Genomic DNA, 15,330 nt, shown 5'->3' on the forward strand with positions numbered 1-15,330 from the left:
GGCCTTTGCTGGAGGCGGAGGTGTGTGCGCAAGCGTTATCGTGTTTTGTGAAGTGATACTTTGCTCCGGTAAGTAATGTGAAAACTAATGAGTGTGATAAGTGAATTAATTCTAATCCATGTGTTTTGTGCGTAGTGAATCCCTTCGAGTCGATCAGCTGGTGGAAAGAGTTTGGCCGTGAAGCGGAAAGGGTGCAGCCGGAGTTAAACCGCAGGATGGCAGGACAAATCACATCGGAGAGAGTGCTGAATATTCGACGTCTTGAGAGGTACGCATTTCAACACTCGAAAAGAGTTTAAGAAAAAAAAAACAAAGTGCAATGATTTCTAATGCGTGCCTTTTTTTTCTTCTATATATATACAGAAACCACTGACGAACCCCATCCCACCGTCCGCTTCGCAGAACGCCGGCAGTTTTTTTTACCTGTTCGTCGCATGATGAGCTTATGTGCAATAAAAAAGGGATCGTATGTATTTCCTGGTAATTATTTCGTTCACGGTCGTGGTGTGTTCGGGACGAGGGTGTCCCGAATGCAGCAATAGGAAAGAAAGGGAAAGCGAGAAAGAAAAAAAGCGAAGGAAAGAACGGGACAAAATAAAGCTAATTTGGCTTCCAAGGCTTATTATAAATAAGCTTGCGAGCTTCCATGCTTGCAAGCTTGCATGCTCGTATGCAAGCGTACATACGCCCCGCCCCCTATACCCGATTCCCCCACCCCCGCGAACGATCAACGAACGAGGCTTACTAAGTTGCTAGTAAGCCTTTAATAAGCCGGCTAATAAGCCTCGATGTCGTACGACTTTTGCCAAGTGGGATATTTTATTTCCATCAATTCACATCGTCCATTAGGTCTGTAAGGGCAACAGAGTGAGAACATCAGTCGCTCTCACTCTAGCACATAGCAACAGCCGTCGTGAGGTTAGTTGGGTTTTCACAATTTTTTTATATAGAGTTTCGCAAAAATTTTCGGAATTGCGTTCGCAAACGCGACAATTGCTAAGCGTTTAGAGCAGGGGTAACGTTTCAAGATCCTTTTTGATCTTCTCAGGATCAAGATTGGCTCCCGCTGGGATATAAATAGAAGCAATAGAAACGTCAAGATTACCTATCTTTGCCTGGATAGCGACGTATTCAAGGCCCTCGGGTGTAGGGAGGGGTATTCGGTTGAAGCTGTGACTGCTTAGAATACCGATTAGTACTCCCCCACCACGCCTATCACTGGCTTGGGCGTATCGATCTTGACGTATAATATTATATCCCGGGAAGGTTATGTTGTCCTATGTTGTCAATTATGTTGCCTTAAGATAACTTTATATGAATCTATTTTACCAATAAAACTTCTGCAGTTCCATTGTAGTATGGTAGGCATTTTGACATATTAGTCGTCCAAACGAACCATCATACTAAGACAAGGCCATTGTTCCAGCCATTGTTTAACCATTCCTCTTAGGAAAGGAAACGCCAAGGGAATCATCCCCGCAAGTGGCTGCGGAAGGTGGAGGGGCTCGATCAGAGATTGTAAAATCTCTGTCAGGCTAGGAATCTGGGAGAAGAACCTGGGCTCACTTGAGAACGCCAGGTTTTTGGAACTCGGCTTCCTGCGGGATTTGGCGGAGTAACCAGCATCACGTGGGGGATTATCCCGAGGAAGGCGTTGGTATGGCGCTGTTTCCACGTGACGCCGTGGTACCTTTTTGGGTAAAGACTGTGTCTTTTTTTGGGTCCTTTTTGTTGGCAGCCTCGGAAAATTCGATCGTTTTACTCCTGTAAGAGGAGCCTGATTAGGCAACGATTCGTTATCCGCATACAAAGAAAGCATGTCGAACGGATTCACGCTTGGGGTCGTCTCCAAATCATTGGCGTACGATCCCCTTGCACTGTTTATTACAGTCCGCTTGTGTTCCGCCTGTCTTCTACGGTAGACAGGGCAGACGTTTACCTCGTGCCATTGCTGCTTGAAATGCAAACACTTTTCGGTTGCGGACGTGCACTCCAATGTGGAGTGCGATCCTTTACACTTCCGCCGTAGCAAAAAGTCGTCCCTTAAGCCTTCCCACTTGGCAGAAATCGCATGAGAGGGGGGAAATTTCTTCATTCTCGCTACCCCTGACCCTCACTTTCGAGCGATCGTACGACAAACTCTCACTCCACCACCCTACCTCACTCACACACGCTCCCATATTCTATGTAAACCCTCACCGCAACCTGCGTCACCAACCCACCCCACACCTGAACGGTCCCATACTCGAAGTGTTAGACAATTTTGGTTCCACACTTTGAAGTCTGTCGAGGAGTGTGGCACTATATTGTTTTTCGCTGTCTCCTTTCTTTCACTACAAAATTGCTTTTGCCCTGTCTTTGGCGTATTCATATGAGTTTGGCCTTTGCTGGAGGCGGAGGTGTGTGCGCAAGCGTTATCGTGTTTTGTGAAGTGATTCTTTGCTCCGGTAAGTAATGTGAAAACTAGTGATTGTGATAAGTGAATTAATTCTATGCTTTGTGTTTTGTGCGTAGTGAATCCCATCGAGTCGATCAGCTGATGGAAAGAGTTTGGCCGTGAAGCGGAAAGGGTGAAGCCGGAGTTAAACCGCAGGATGGCAGGACAAATCACATCGAGAGAGAGTGCTGAATACTCGCCGTCTTGAGAGGTACGCATTTTAACACTCGAAATGAGTTAAAGAAAAAAAACAAAGTGTAAAGATTTCTCATGTCTCTCCGTTTTTTTTTCTTCTATATATTTACAGAAACCTCTGCCGAACATAGGCACCCCATCCCACCGTCCGCTTCGCAGAACGCCGGCAGTTTTTTTTACCTGTTCGTCGCATGATGAGCGTATGTGCAATAAAAAAAGGGATCGTATGTATTTCCTGGTAATTATTTCGTTCACGGTCGTGGTGTGTTCGGGACGAGGGTGTCCCGAATGCAGCAATAGGAAAGAAAGGGAAAGCGAGAAAGAAAAAAAAGCAAGGCTCCAAGGCTTATTATAAATAAGCTTGCGAGCTTCCATGCTTGCAAGCTTGCATGCTCGTATGCAAGCGTACATGCGCCCCGCCCCCTATACCCGATTCCCCCACCCCCGCGAACGATCCACGAACGAGGCTTACTAAGTTGCTAGTAAGCCTTTAATAAGCCGGCTAATAAGCCGCAATGTCGTACGACTTTTGCCAAGTGGGTTAAGGGACGATTAACGCGGCGGCGCTTAATGCATGCTATGATAGCATGCAAGTTTTCCGTCCCTTAAGAGCTAGCGTCATGTCGAATTGCCATTGGTTCAGCCGCTTAAGAGCTTCCTATAATCCGCTTCAAGCCGATTCACACATGGCGCTTGTTTCCGACGTTCTTCATGGTTGATTCCTTTTTGCAGCTTGCTTCCGTTGTCTGAGCTTTTCTGCACACTGAAAAAATAAGAGAGAAAAAAATGTCGAATTAAACGAAATATAAAAAAGGTAGCTAAAGATTACTACTACCTAACATATCATTTGGTGAGTTCTACACTCACGGTCACCGTTAAAAAAATATCCGTACTTCAATTAATGCATAATTTTGAATGAAACTGTTGAAACATCACTCATGTGATCTTCTTTCAATGTGACCGTTTCCGTTTAGTTTCTGGTTCAGAACACTCGGACAACTTTTTGGATGGTGTGGGAAGTCGAGTTTTGAATGATTTTCTATATGTGCTTTTGGAAAATGATTTGTACTGATAACAGTAAATAACAACCTGGCCGTTCTTTATGAGTAAAAAAAGTAAATAACAACGAAGATAAGATTCTAATTTTTGTTGACAATTGTTCATTGCTATTACTGTCGTACTCCTTGTGATCCGTAGTTAATTCAATACCGTTTGTGATGGTTACAAACCGAACAATTCGCGTTCCTAGTTTGTTACCCACTTGGCAGAAATCGCATGAGAGGGGGGAAATTTCTTCATTCTCGCTACCCCTGACCCTCACTTTCGAGCGATCGTACGACAAACTCTCACTCCACCACCCTACCTCACTCACACACGCTCCTATATTCTATGTAAACCCTCACCGCAACCTGCGTCACCAACCCACCCCACACCTGAACGGTCCCATACTCGAAGTGTTAGACAATTTTGGTTCCACACTTTGAGGCCTGTCGAGGAGTGTGGCACTATATTGTTTTTCGCTGTCTCCTTTCTTTCACTGCAAAATTGCTTTTGCCCTGTCTTTGGCGTATTCATATGAGTTTGGCCTTTGCTGGAGGCGGAGGTGTGTGCGCAAGCGTTATCGTGTTTTGTGAAGTGATTCTTTGCTCCGGTAAGTAATGTGAAAACTAGTGATTGTGATAAGTGAATTAATTCTATGCTTTGTGTTTTGTGCGTAGTGAATCCCATCGAGTCGATCAGCTGATGGAAAGAGTTTGGCCGTGAAGCGGAAAGGGTGAAGCCGGAGTTAAACCGCAGGATGGCAGGACAAATCACATCGAGAGAGAGTGCTGAATACTCGCCGTCTTGAGAGGTACGCATTTTAACACTCGAAATGAGTTAAAGAAAAAAAACAAAGTGTAAAGATTTCTCATGTCTCTCCGTTTTTTTTTCTTCTATATATTTACAGAAACCTCTGCCGAACATAGGCACCCCATCCCACCGTCCGCTTCGCAGAACGCCGGCAGTTTTTTTTACCTGTTCGTCGCATGATGAGCGTATGTGCAATAAAAAAAGGGATCGTATGTATTTCCTGGTAATTATTTCGTTCACGGTCGTGGTGTGTTCGGGACGAGGGTGTCCCGAATGCAGCAATAGGAAAGAAAGGGAAAGCGAGAAAGAAAAAAAAGCAAGGCTCCAAGGCTTATTATAAATAAGCTTGCGAGCTTCCATGCTTGCAAGCTTGCATGCTCGTATGCAAGCGTACATACACCCCGCCCCCTATACCCGATTCCCCCACCCCCGCGAACGATCCACGAACGAGGCTTACTAAGTTGCTAGTAAGCCTTTAATAAGCCGGCTAATAAGCCGCAATGTCGTACGACTTTTGCCAAGTGGGTAGTTGTATTCGTATTGTGAAGCCAATATTTTTTTATTGGTAAAATTGGTTTATTGTTGCGTAATAATACACAAGAACAATCAATATTGCCTTGGCGATTAACAATTAGCAATTATATTTTCAACAAAATTCATGTAAATCAATTTCCTTATAGTTAGTGTGATACATAGCTCCTCTAGTTTTTTTTTAATAGCCCGTGCTGAATATCGCGGTTTTTTTTTGTTTGGTTGTTTTGCACACCAACACCAGTACGTGAGGCCCAACGGCACGTCCTACGGACACCCTGTGGGGTCTTGTCAAAAAATTCAGCATGCTTGTTTTGCTCGCTATGTTGGTACTACCCACTTGGCAAAAGTCGTACGACATTGCGGCTTATTAGCCGGCTTATTAAAGGCTTACTAGCAACTTAGTAAGCCTCGTTCGTGGATCGTTCGCGGGGGTGGGGGAATCGGGTATAGGGGGCGGGGCGCATGTACGCTTGCATACGAGCATGCAAGCTTGCAAGCATGGAAGCTCCCAAGCTTATTTATAATAAGCCGGGAAGCCAAAAAATTAGCTTTATTTTGTCCCGTTCTTTCCTTCGCTTTTTTGTTCTTTCTCGCTTTCCCTTTCTTTCCTATTGCTGCATTCGGGACACCCTCATCCCGAACACACCACGACCGTCAACGAAATAATTACCAGGAAATACATACGATCCCTTTTTTTATTGCACATACGCTCATCATGCGAAGAACAGGTAAAAAAAACTGCCGGCGTTCTGCGAAGCGGACGGTGGGATGGGGTTCCTATGTTCGGCAGAGGTTTCTGTAAATATATAGAAGAAAAAAAAAACGGAGAGACATGAGAAATCTTTACACTTTGTTTTTTTTCTTTAACTCATTTTGAGTGTTAAAATGCGTACCTCTCAAGACGGCGAGTATTCAGCACTCTCTCTCGATGTGATTTGTCCTGCCATCCTGCGGTTTAACTCCGGCTTCACCCTTTCCGCTTCACGGCCAAACTCTTTCCATCAGCTGATCGACTCGATGGGATTCACTACGCACAAAACACAAGGAATAGAATTAATTCACTTATCACAATCACTGGTTTTCACATTACTTACCGGAGCAAAGAATCACTTCACAAAACACGATAACGCTTGCGCACACACCTCCGCCTCCAGCAAAGGCCAAACTCATATGAATACGCCAAAGACAGGGCAAAAGCAATTTTGCAGTGAAAGAAAGGAGACAGCGAAAAACAATATAGTGCCACACTCCTCGACAGGCTTCAAAGTGTGGAACCAAAATTGTCTAACACTTCGAGTATGGGACCGTTCAGGTGTGGGGTGGGTTGGTGACGCAGGTTGCGGTGAGGGTTTACATAGAATATAGGAGCGTGTGTGAGTGAGGTAGGGTGGTGGAGTGAGAGTTTGTCGTACGATCGCTCGAAAGTGAGGGTCAGGGGTAGCGAGAATGAAGAAATTTCCCCCCTCTCATGCGATTTCTGCCAAGTGGGTATTGACAGCAGACAGCAGTCTGCCACCCTTCTTCTTCTTCTTCTTGGCTTAACGACCTTACAGGTCACGCCGGCTATTTCTGGCTTACTAGACTTATTTTACCACATAGCCGGATAGTCAGTCCTTGCTACGGGGGGACGGTCCGGATGGGATTTGAACCCGGTCCGGCCGTGTGGACTGGCGCCGTTTGTCACATGCACCACCGGGCCGCCCTAGTCTGCCACCCAAGATGGATAAATAAACGAACACAACCCACACAACAATCGAGCTGTAAAATGTATAGGACGCTGTTAATTTTGCTGCGCTTTTGTATGGTAGAGCGCGCTGTCAGGCAATATTTTTACCCCCGCAAACGCTGTTTCGTTCCCTCCCACTTGGCAAAAGTCGTACGACATCGAGGCTTATTAGCCGGCTTATTAAAGGCTTACTAGCAACTTAGTAAGCCTCGTTCGTGGATCGTTCGCGGGGGTGGGGGAATCGGGTACAGGGGGCGGGGCGTATGCCGTATGTACGCTTGTATATAGCCTGCAAGCTTGCAGGCTTATTTATAATAAGCGTTGGTAGCCTAATAAGCTTCAGTGTATCCCGTTCTTTCCTTCGCTTTTTTGTTCTTTCTCGCTTTCCCTTTCTTTCCTATTGCTGCATTCGGGACACCCTCGTCCCGAACACACCACGACCGTGAACGAAATAATTACCAGGAAATACATACGATCCCTTTTTTTATTGCACATACGCTCATCATGCGACGAACAGGTAAAAAAAACTGCCGGCGTTCTGCGAAGCGGACGGTGGGATGGGGTTCCTATGTTCGGCAGAGGTTTCTGTAAATATATAGAAGAAAAAAAAACGGAGAGACATGAGAAATCTTTACACTTTGTTTTTTTTCTTTAACTCATTTCGAGTGTTAAAATGCGTACCTCTCAAGACGGCGAGTATTCAGCACTCTCTCTCGATGTGATTTGTCCTGCCATCCTGCGGTTTAACTCCGGCTTCACCCTTTCCGCTTCACGGCCAAACTCTTTCCATCAGCTGATCGACTCGATGGGATTCACTACGCACAAAACACAAGGAATAGAATTAATTCACTTATCACAATCACTAGTTTACACATTACTTACCGGAGCAAATAATCACTTCACAAAACACGATAACGCTTGCGCACACACCTCCGCCTCCAGCAAAGGCCAAACTCATATGAATACGCCAAAGACAGGGCAAAAGCAATTTTGCAGTGAAAGAAAGGAGACAGCGAAAAACAATATAGTGCCACACTCCTCGACAGGCTTCAAAGTGTGGAACCAAAATTGTCTAACACTTCGAGTATGGGACCGTTCAGGTGTGGGGTGGGTTGGTGACGCAGGTTGCGGTGAGGGTTTACATAGAATATAGGAGCGTGTGTGAGTGAGGTAGGGTGGTGGAGTGAGAGTTTGTCGTACGATCGCTCGAAAGTGAGGGTCAGGGGTAGCGAGAATGAAGAAATTTCCCCCCTCTCATGCGATTTCTGCCAAGTGGGTTGACAAAAAATCGAACCCATAAACGTCAAATTTTAATTCATTTTTCTACAGCGTAGCTGTCAAATCGTTAGGGATAAGCCCACCTGATATCTATACCTACTTTGAATAGGTGGCTGAAGGGCTCTATCCCTGCGTAAAACTGAAGCATACTGGGTTCTGTCATAGAATTAATAGGCTCTAGAACTGTACCCTGTGCCCAAGGGAAATTCGTAAAGATTTGTATGAGAAATTGTTGCGTGGGAAAGGAAACAAAAACACGAATCCTACACTGTTGGCGTCTGTACACGTACAATGCGTACAATTAATTATATTACGTACGCGTACAAAATTTTTAATATTATTTACGATTAAAATCAATTCACAAACTAATTTGCGACTTGTTGATTTTACGACACAAGATCAAAAAGAAAAATAATCACTATTTCACACGCAACGCACAGCACCATGGTATTTACCGGTGTATAAAAAACGAAGCAATTCCCACAATGTGTACCGAAAGTTTTTATCCTCACTACAAACTCAATGTGCTTGCCGAAGCAAGCACGTAGTGCAGGAGAAAAACTAACTCCACACATTTATGGCACGGAAAGAAAAGCACAACACTTATTTTCCGTCTGCTCTCTTGGACGGTTTCCACCAAAAAGCCCGGTTGTTCCCTACTGTCATTTGACAGTTCACCTTTTCGCCAGGTTGGATCAACGCTCAACTGTCATTTGACGTTACCTATTGCCCAGGCGCCTACAATTTTTTCTAACTCCCACAACAAGTCCACTCCGCACTTAGCACACAGCAAACTACGTCAATATCAATGATTGCTGGATGTCAGCCTACACATACAATCAAAGGATTCGTGTTTGTACACGAGTTTTACATAATTTCCCCAAGGTTTTCATGTAAAAAGTGCTGACATTGCTAGTCGGGTAAGGCGTTGCTCTGGGATTTGTCGTATACGACGAACGACAACGACAAGTTATATGAGTGCTTTAGGATTTGTCGTCACACAATCTGTCAAACAGATAAGGGATGTCAAATCGTAATAAAAAAGAAGAAGAAAAACGCCAAACCATCAATTCAAACCATTGCATATCAAACAGTAAATCGTATTCAATTTTGACTGACTGTTCGTTTTAGGATCTGTTCGTTTTTAATAGAGTAAAGTTCAGATAAAAAATGAACATTGGAGAACTTGTGTCCAGCTCGGCTTAGCTTACTTCATTGGTTGCTCTTTTAGAAACAAGCGCAGAGAAAAATTCGCTATGGGAGGACCGTACGTCGAGTGGAGAATTTACCGTCCTTTTCCAGCACCTTTCGAATCAGCCGAAATTGTTTCATCGGTATATGAGGATGTCGAAAAAAACATTTTTCTACATATTAGAAGCATAAAAAAGCAAGAAGCTGGAGCGGGCCGGTGGTGTATTTGATAAACGGCGCCTGTCCACATGGCAGGACCGGGTTCAAATCCCATCCGGACCGTGCATGGATTGACTATCCTGCTACGTGGTAAAATAAGTCTTGATACGGCCAGGCCGTTCTAACCGTGCAAAAAAAAGAAGCAATTCGTTCACAACTGCCGCATTCCAATATATCTCCAGAGCATCGATTGATGCTGACCTTAAGGTGAGGGAAAATATTAATATTGCACAATGTTCCTCCTTTCGTCGTAGATCGATTCTGCTGTTCACTTATTCACACATGTTATATGATTGTTACATAAGGACATGAGGAAAAAGGTCATTTAAAAGGGTTGATTACGGTCCAGTTTATTCACTGTAGTGTATTGTACATATGCGGCAGCTCTTCCACTCACCGTCCTTAGTAGAAAGATAGTGTAGGAACAAAATAGCGAAACGAATCGAAGAGACCCGAATGGCAAGGCCGTTTTCGGATAGCTGTGAAAGAAACGTCTTACTCGTTTGGGGGTTACGTTATTAGAGAACGTTTATTAGGAAAATAATTTCTATCGTCCGATAGGACGTAACGAATTTCGTCCTCGTGTTTACTGTTGATCCCGTAGTTTAACGTTAGTTTCATATAACGCTACAATAGGAACGAATTAAACGGTTCTGACTTATTACGCGCATGTCTAGTTCCATCATATGACTAGTAAATCTGATAGGTTCAGATGGAACGGGGCGGACCGGTGGTGTATGTGATAAACGGCGCCGGCCCACACAGCACCACTGGGGGTCAAATCTCATCCTTCTTAGTCCGCGTACCGTTAAACTCGCTACTACCCCTATCGTCTAAAAGAAAAACTGTTGTAAAAACAAGTAGATTTAGCATGGCGGTTCTATCTAACAAGGAAGAAACACAGATGTTTGTAAGGCAGTGTGCGTGGAATTTAATCTATAAAATTCGTGTAACTAACTAACTACAAATCTAATCTAAACACTAATACAAAAACTACAATGCTAATGTAAGCTAATCTATAAAATTCATGTAACTAACTACAAATCTAACCTAGACCCTAATACAAAAACTAAACTAATGTCCCTGTTCCGCTTCCCACTCTTCAGCGTGTGCGTGGAGCAACGTCATCATGTCCGCTTTAATTTTTAACTGCCTACTGAAAGGAAATTTGGCGGTCTTCTTCGCAAGACTAGCAAAAACCGGATCAGAAAACATCTCCATGATCTGAGTTAGCTTCGAAATTTTCTCCTGCTCGATGTTCAAAATTTCTTTTACCAACTCAGCGGTCTTTTGTTTTTGGGGACGGGTGCGTCGCGCATCGCTCACTTTCCGATCAGAAGCTGGGTTAGGTACTGGAGAATAAAGTAAAAAGTACATGAGTACATTGAGAATTAATCTTACTTTATTATTTCTCATTACCTTCGGCGATAATAGCTGGCGGGATAATAGCATCATCCGAGCCTTCGTCCAGATACTCCGACTCGAAGTACCTGTTCGTGATTGTCTAGATATTCTAAATGAGAAATAGAAAAAAAAAACATTTATATAAGTACGATTGTACACATCTTCATGTGCCTCTATATTACCTTCAACAACATCACCAAACTCTTCTACTGATTCTTCTTCCGATGAACGGTGCGGCTGATCATCTGTAATAAAAATTAGAAAATAATTAAATAACTCTAAAGATTGCAATATGATCTATATCGTTACCGTTACTGCTGTTCCGCACTGGTGGAATATTGCTCACTCACTTGCGTGAAGCGTACACATCCTTCAAATATGTCAGCGCCTCAAAATAGCGCCATGACGTACGGGGGCAGGCAGCTGAGCCAGTGGGCTGGTTCAACTTCCGCAGTTCTCTGGTATACTGCGATCGTAAGCTTTGCCATTTTGTTTTTACTAGATGAACTGAATAAATATTTTTTATTATTTATTTTTCCATTCATTTTAGATACCTGTCTACTGGCTTGTCATACAAAGCTTTGGCTCAAAGCTTCAAAATATCTAATCAAACTGTCACAATCAACATCCGACCACCTTTTAAAAGTATCCGAAGAATTCGAACGGCAGTATGGCTTCCCTAACGTAATTGGACCTATAGACTCGAAACATATTCGAGCAAAATGCCCAAAACTATCGGGGTCTTAATACTACAACTATAAAAAGTATTTCCCTATACATCTTCAGGCAATTGTAGATGCGAAAGGGAGATACATTGCCGTAGATATTGGAGATTATGGTAGACGAAGAGATAGCGGCGTATTTATGAACAGCAACACATGCCAGAACATAGAGAGCCATATTTTAAAATTTCCGGCAGCCAGACCAATTGAAGGATGCTCTGTGCAGATGCGTTATTTTTTGGAGACCAAGGCTATCCATTCAAGGAATATTATCCTGCCAACAGTGGCGAGGCAGAAGAAGTGTATTATCAACACCATAATAAAATTAGAAAAATTGTCGAGTGTACTTTCGGCATAACAGTTTGCAAGTGGCGGTGCTTGAAGACTGAATTGCAACATATGCTTGTTGCATAATATATGTGTAGATTTTAGAGGCATTACAGGTACATATGATATAACCAATCCATCACAACAGGCCACTCGACGCAATACGCGTTACAACAATGCTACAAGTAGTGCTTACAGAATTAGGGATGAATTTAAATATATAATTACGTATTATGTAATATTATACGAGTACTATAAATCGTTATAGCAAAGCAGATGGCAACACGGCCAGAATAACGATAGGCCTCGAGCTCAACGCGACGGTTAAGCTCAATCTCTTTTTCCTCATTAGCTCTTGTGCGAACACGTTGTTCATAATATCAAAGGTCAAATTGTTAGTTTTTTTGGTTAGGTTTAGTTTAGGTTAGATGTAGAATAAGTTTAGTGTTTAATACATATAATTGGCGCTGTAGACAGTTCAGGAAGTGCTTTATTAACAGTGGAAAAGAACAGGATTAACAATCCTTTCTAAAGTGGTTCCCGCATTTTGCACCAGCAGCTGAAGGATTGAATCCGTTGTTCGGTTCGAGGGCCCCCCGGCACGACCTGCTACCACACGTAAGTAAAACTTTTTTTTTTCACCAAGTTTTACTAACGCAATATCGACACTACCAGATAGGTCGAATTTTGCAAGTGTTTATTAGTGTTATTTTCGTGATAAACACGTGGTGAGAGACAATTTATCGAGTCCGATCCACACATAAATCTATCAGCACTACATGATAGGCTGATCGGATACTGATCACTTATTGTCACTCGTGATAATAAATGCCGAAAGAGAGCGAGAAAGAGAAAGAGCATTTTGACCAACGCATCAACTGGCGTTCAACTAACGTAGCTTCAGATACAGATTCAGATAGCAATTCCGTAACGATGGAAGATCAAATCGTAGAGCAACTTAAGCAGTTGACCTTGGGACTCTCACAAATAAACGAGAGACTCAATATTCAGGAACAGTGCATTAAACTAACACAAGAACAGATTTGTGTTCAGGCGAATCAGGTGACCAACGTGGAACCTACCACTACAAGTAAGGTGGAAGATTTTTATAGGATTCCCGATCCGATCAAATCTCTCCCTAATTATGATGGAAACAGAAAACAACTTACCGCGTGGCTTGACACTGCGGAAAGTACATTGAACCTTTTTAAAGGTAGAGTGAACAGTGATGTGTACGGCGTTTACGTAACAGCTGTTTGCAACAAAATCGAAGGAAAGGCAAAGGACATTATTTGTGTTGCAGGAAACCCGAAAGATTTCGACGCAATTAAAGTAATTTTAATTGATGCCATAGGAGACAGGCGTGAACTTTCAACGTTCAAATGCCAATTGTGGCAACACACAATGACAGAAGGAATGACATTGCATAAGTATTACCAGCAAGCGAAGGAAATCATCCAAAATATTAAAACAATAACAAAACAAGAAAAGGATTACAGAGACAATTGGACAGTTATATGCAAATTTATCGACGAAGATGGTTTAGCGGCTTTTGTTGCTGGTTTGAGAAAACCATATTTCGGTTATGCTCAAGCAGCACGACCCAAGGACATCGAAGATGCCTACAACTTTTTATGCAAATTTAGATCACATGAGCTAAATTCTAACAGAATGAACACTCATCAACCATCTTTCACTGCTAGTTCCTCACATAAGCAGGTTCCGCAAAATAAACAAAATTTTGGTAGCTCTTCACGAGTATATACGGGCTATCAGAAGAAGCCTGATAACCAATACCCTCAACCGATGGATGTTGATAATTCATCCAGAACAAAAAATACCACTTACAATAGAACGATTAACAACACTGAAATCATGCATAAAAACGAAGACAATTCAAATTTTCATCGGGAAATCCCTTCCGAAAATCTTACTTGAAAGAGACTCTAGATTTTTTGCCATACATAACTGTTTACGATAGCTCTACAGACAAAATTATACGCTTACTTATTGATACCGGAGCAAATGAAAACATCCTTAAACCCGGAATTATTTTCAATTGTGAACAAAATTGCACAAAAAAATATCAAATATTTTTGGAACTCATACTACCAATACGAAAGTCACATGCAAATTATTAGGACAACAAATTAAACCACAAACTTATTATATCCATGATTTTCATAATTATTTTGACGGTCTTATAGGCTCTAAGTTTATGGCCGAAACTAATACTGTAATAAATTACTTTACCAATACTATAACCATTCAAGGAATAGAAACTGAATTTAAAAAATATTACTCTAACAAATATTTTTATCACACCATTACAGTAACAACAGATCGCAGTGGAGATTGGTTTGTACCATCTTTTCAACAACTTTCGGAAGACACTCTAATAGAACCTGGCATTTATTCCTCGCTAAATAATAGATCTACAATTAATGTATTAACAACAAGCAAAATCACTCCACAAATTTCCAAACTTAATATTACAGTTAATAACTTTGAAACAATTTCACCAATCCCATTTGATTCTAATACCATTCCGAACAGAGACATGATTGAAAAAATTATTAGAACTGATCATTTATCGGACTTTGAAAAAGAAAAAATCATCAACATCATATTAAGACATCATCAAGTTCTTCTTAAAAATAACGAAAAACTCACGAGTACAACTGCAGTTAAACGTCAAATAAATACAAACGATGATAGTCCCGTATTCACTAAAACGTACAGATATCCACACGTATACAAACAGGACGTAGAGGCCCAAATAAAAGAAATGCTAGAAACGGGTATAATTAAACCTTCGAAGAGTCCTTACGCATCGCCTATTTGGGTCGTGCCAAAACGGAAGGATGCATCAGGAATACAGAAGATTAGAGTTGTAAACGATTTTCGAAAGCTTAATGAAAAAACGATATCTGATAAATACCCTCTACCAGAAATCGAGGATATTCTTGACAGTTTAGGAAAATCGCAGTATTTCACCATTTTGGATCTTAAATCTGGGTTTCATCAGATTGAAATGCATCCTGATCATCAGGAGAAAACAGCATTTTCGACAAGCCAAGGACATTTTCAATTTACTAGAATGCCATTCAGGCTAAAGAATGCACCTGCGACATTCCAGCGTGCTATGAATAATATTCTTTCGGATTATATTGGGAAAATTTGCTATGTATACCTTGATGATATAGTAATAGTTGGAAATAATTTAGAAGATCATTTAGAAAATCTTTCTATGGTACTCAAACGGCTTTCAGACTTTAACTTAAAAATACAAATTGATAAGTGCGAATTTTTAAGACGTGAGACTGAGTTTCTTGGTCATGATATTTCTCCAGAAGGCATAAAGCCAAATCCTGATAAGGTAAAAAAAATATTAGAATGGCAATTACCGTCGAACGAAAAACAAATCAGACAATTTCTTGGATTAT

Source organism: Anopheles funestus, chromosome X (genome assembly GCF_943734845.2).
Source record: "Anopheles funestus chromosome X, idAnoFuneDA-416_04, whole genome shotgun sequence".
NCBI classification, from domain to species: domain Eukaryota; kingdom Metazoa; phylum Arthropoda; class Insecta; order Diptera; family Culicidae; genus Anopheles; species Anopheles funestus.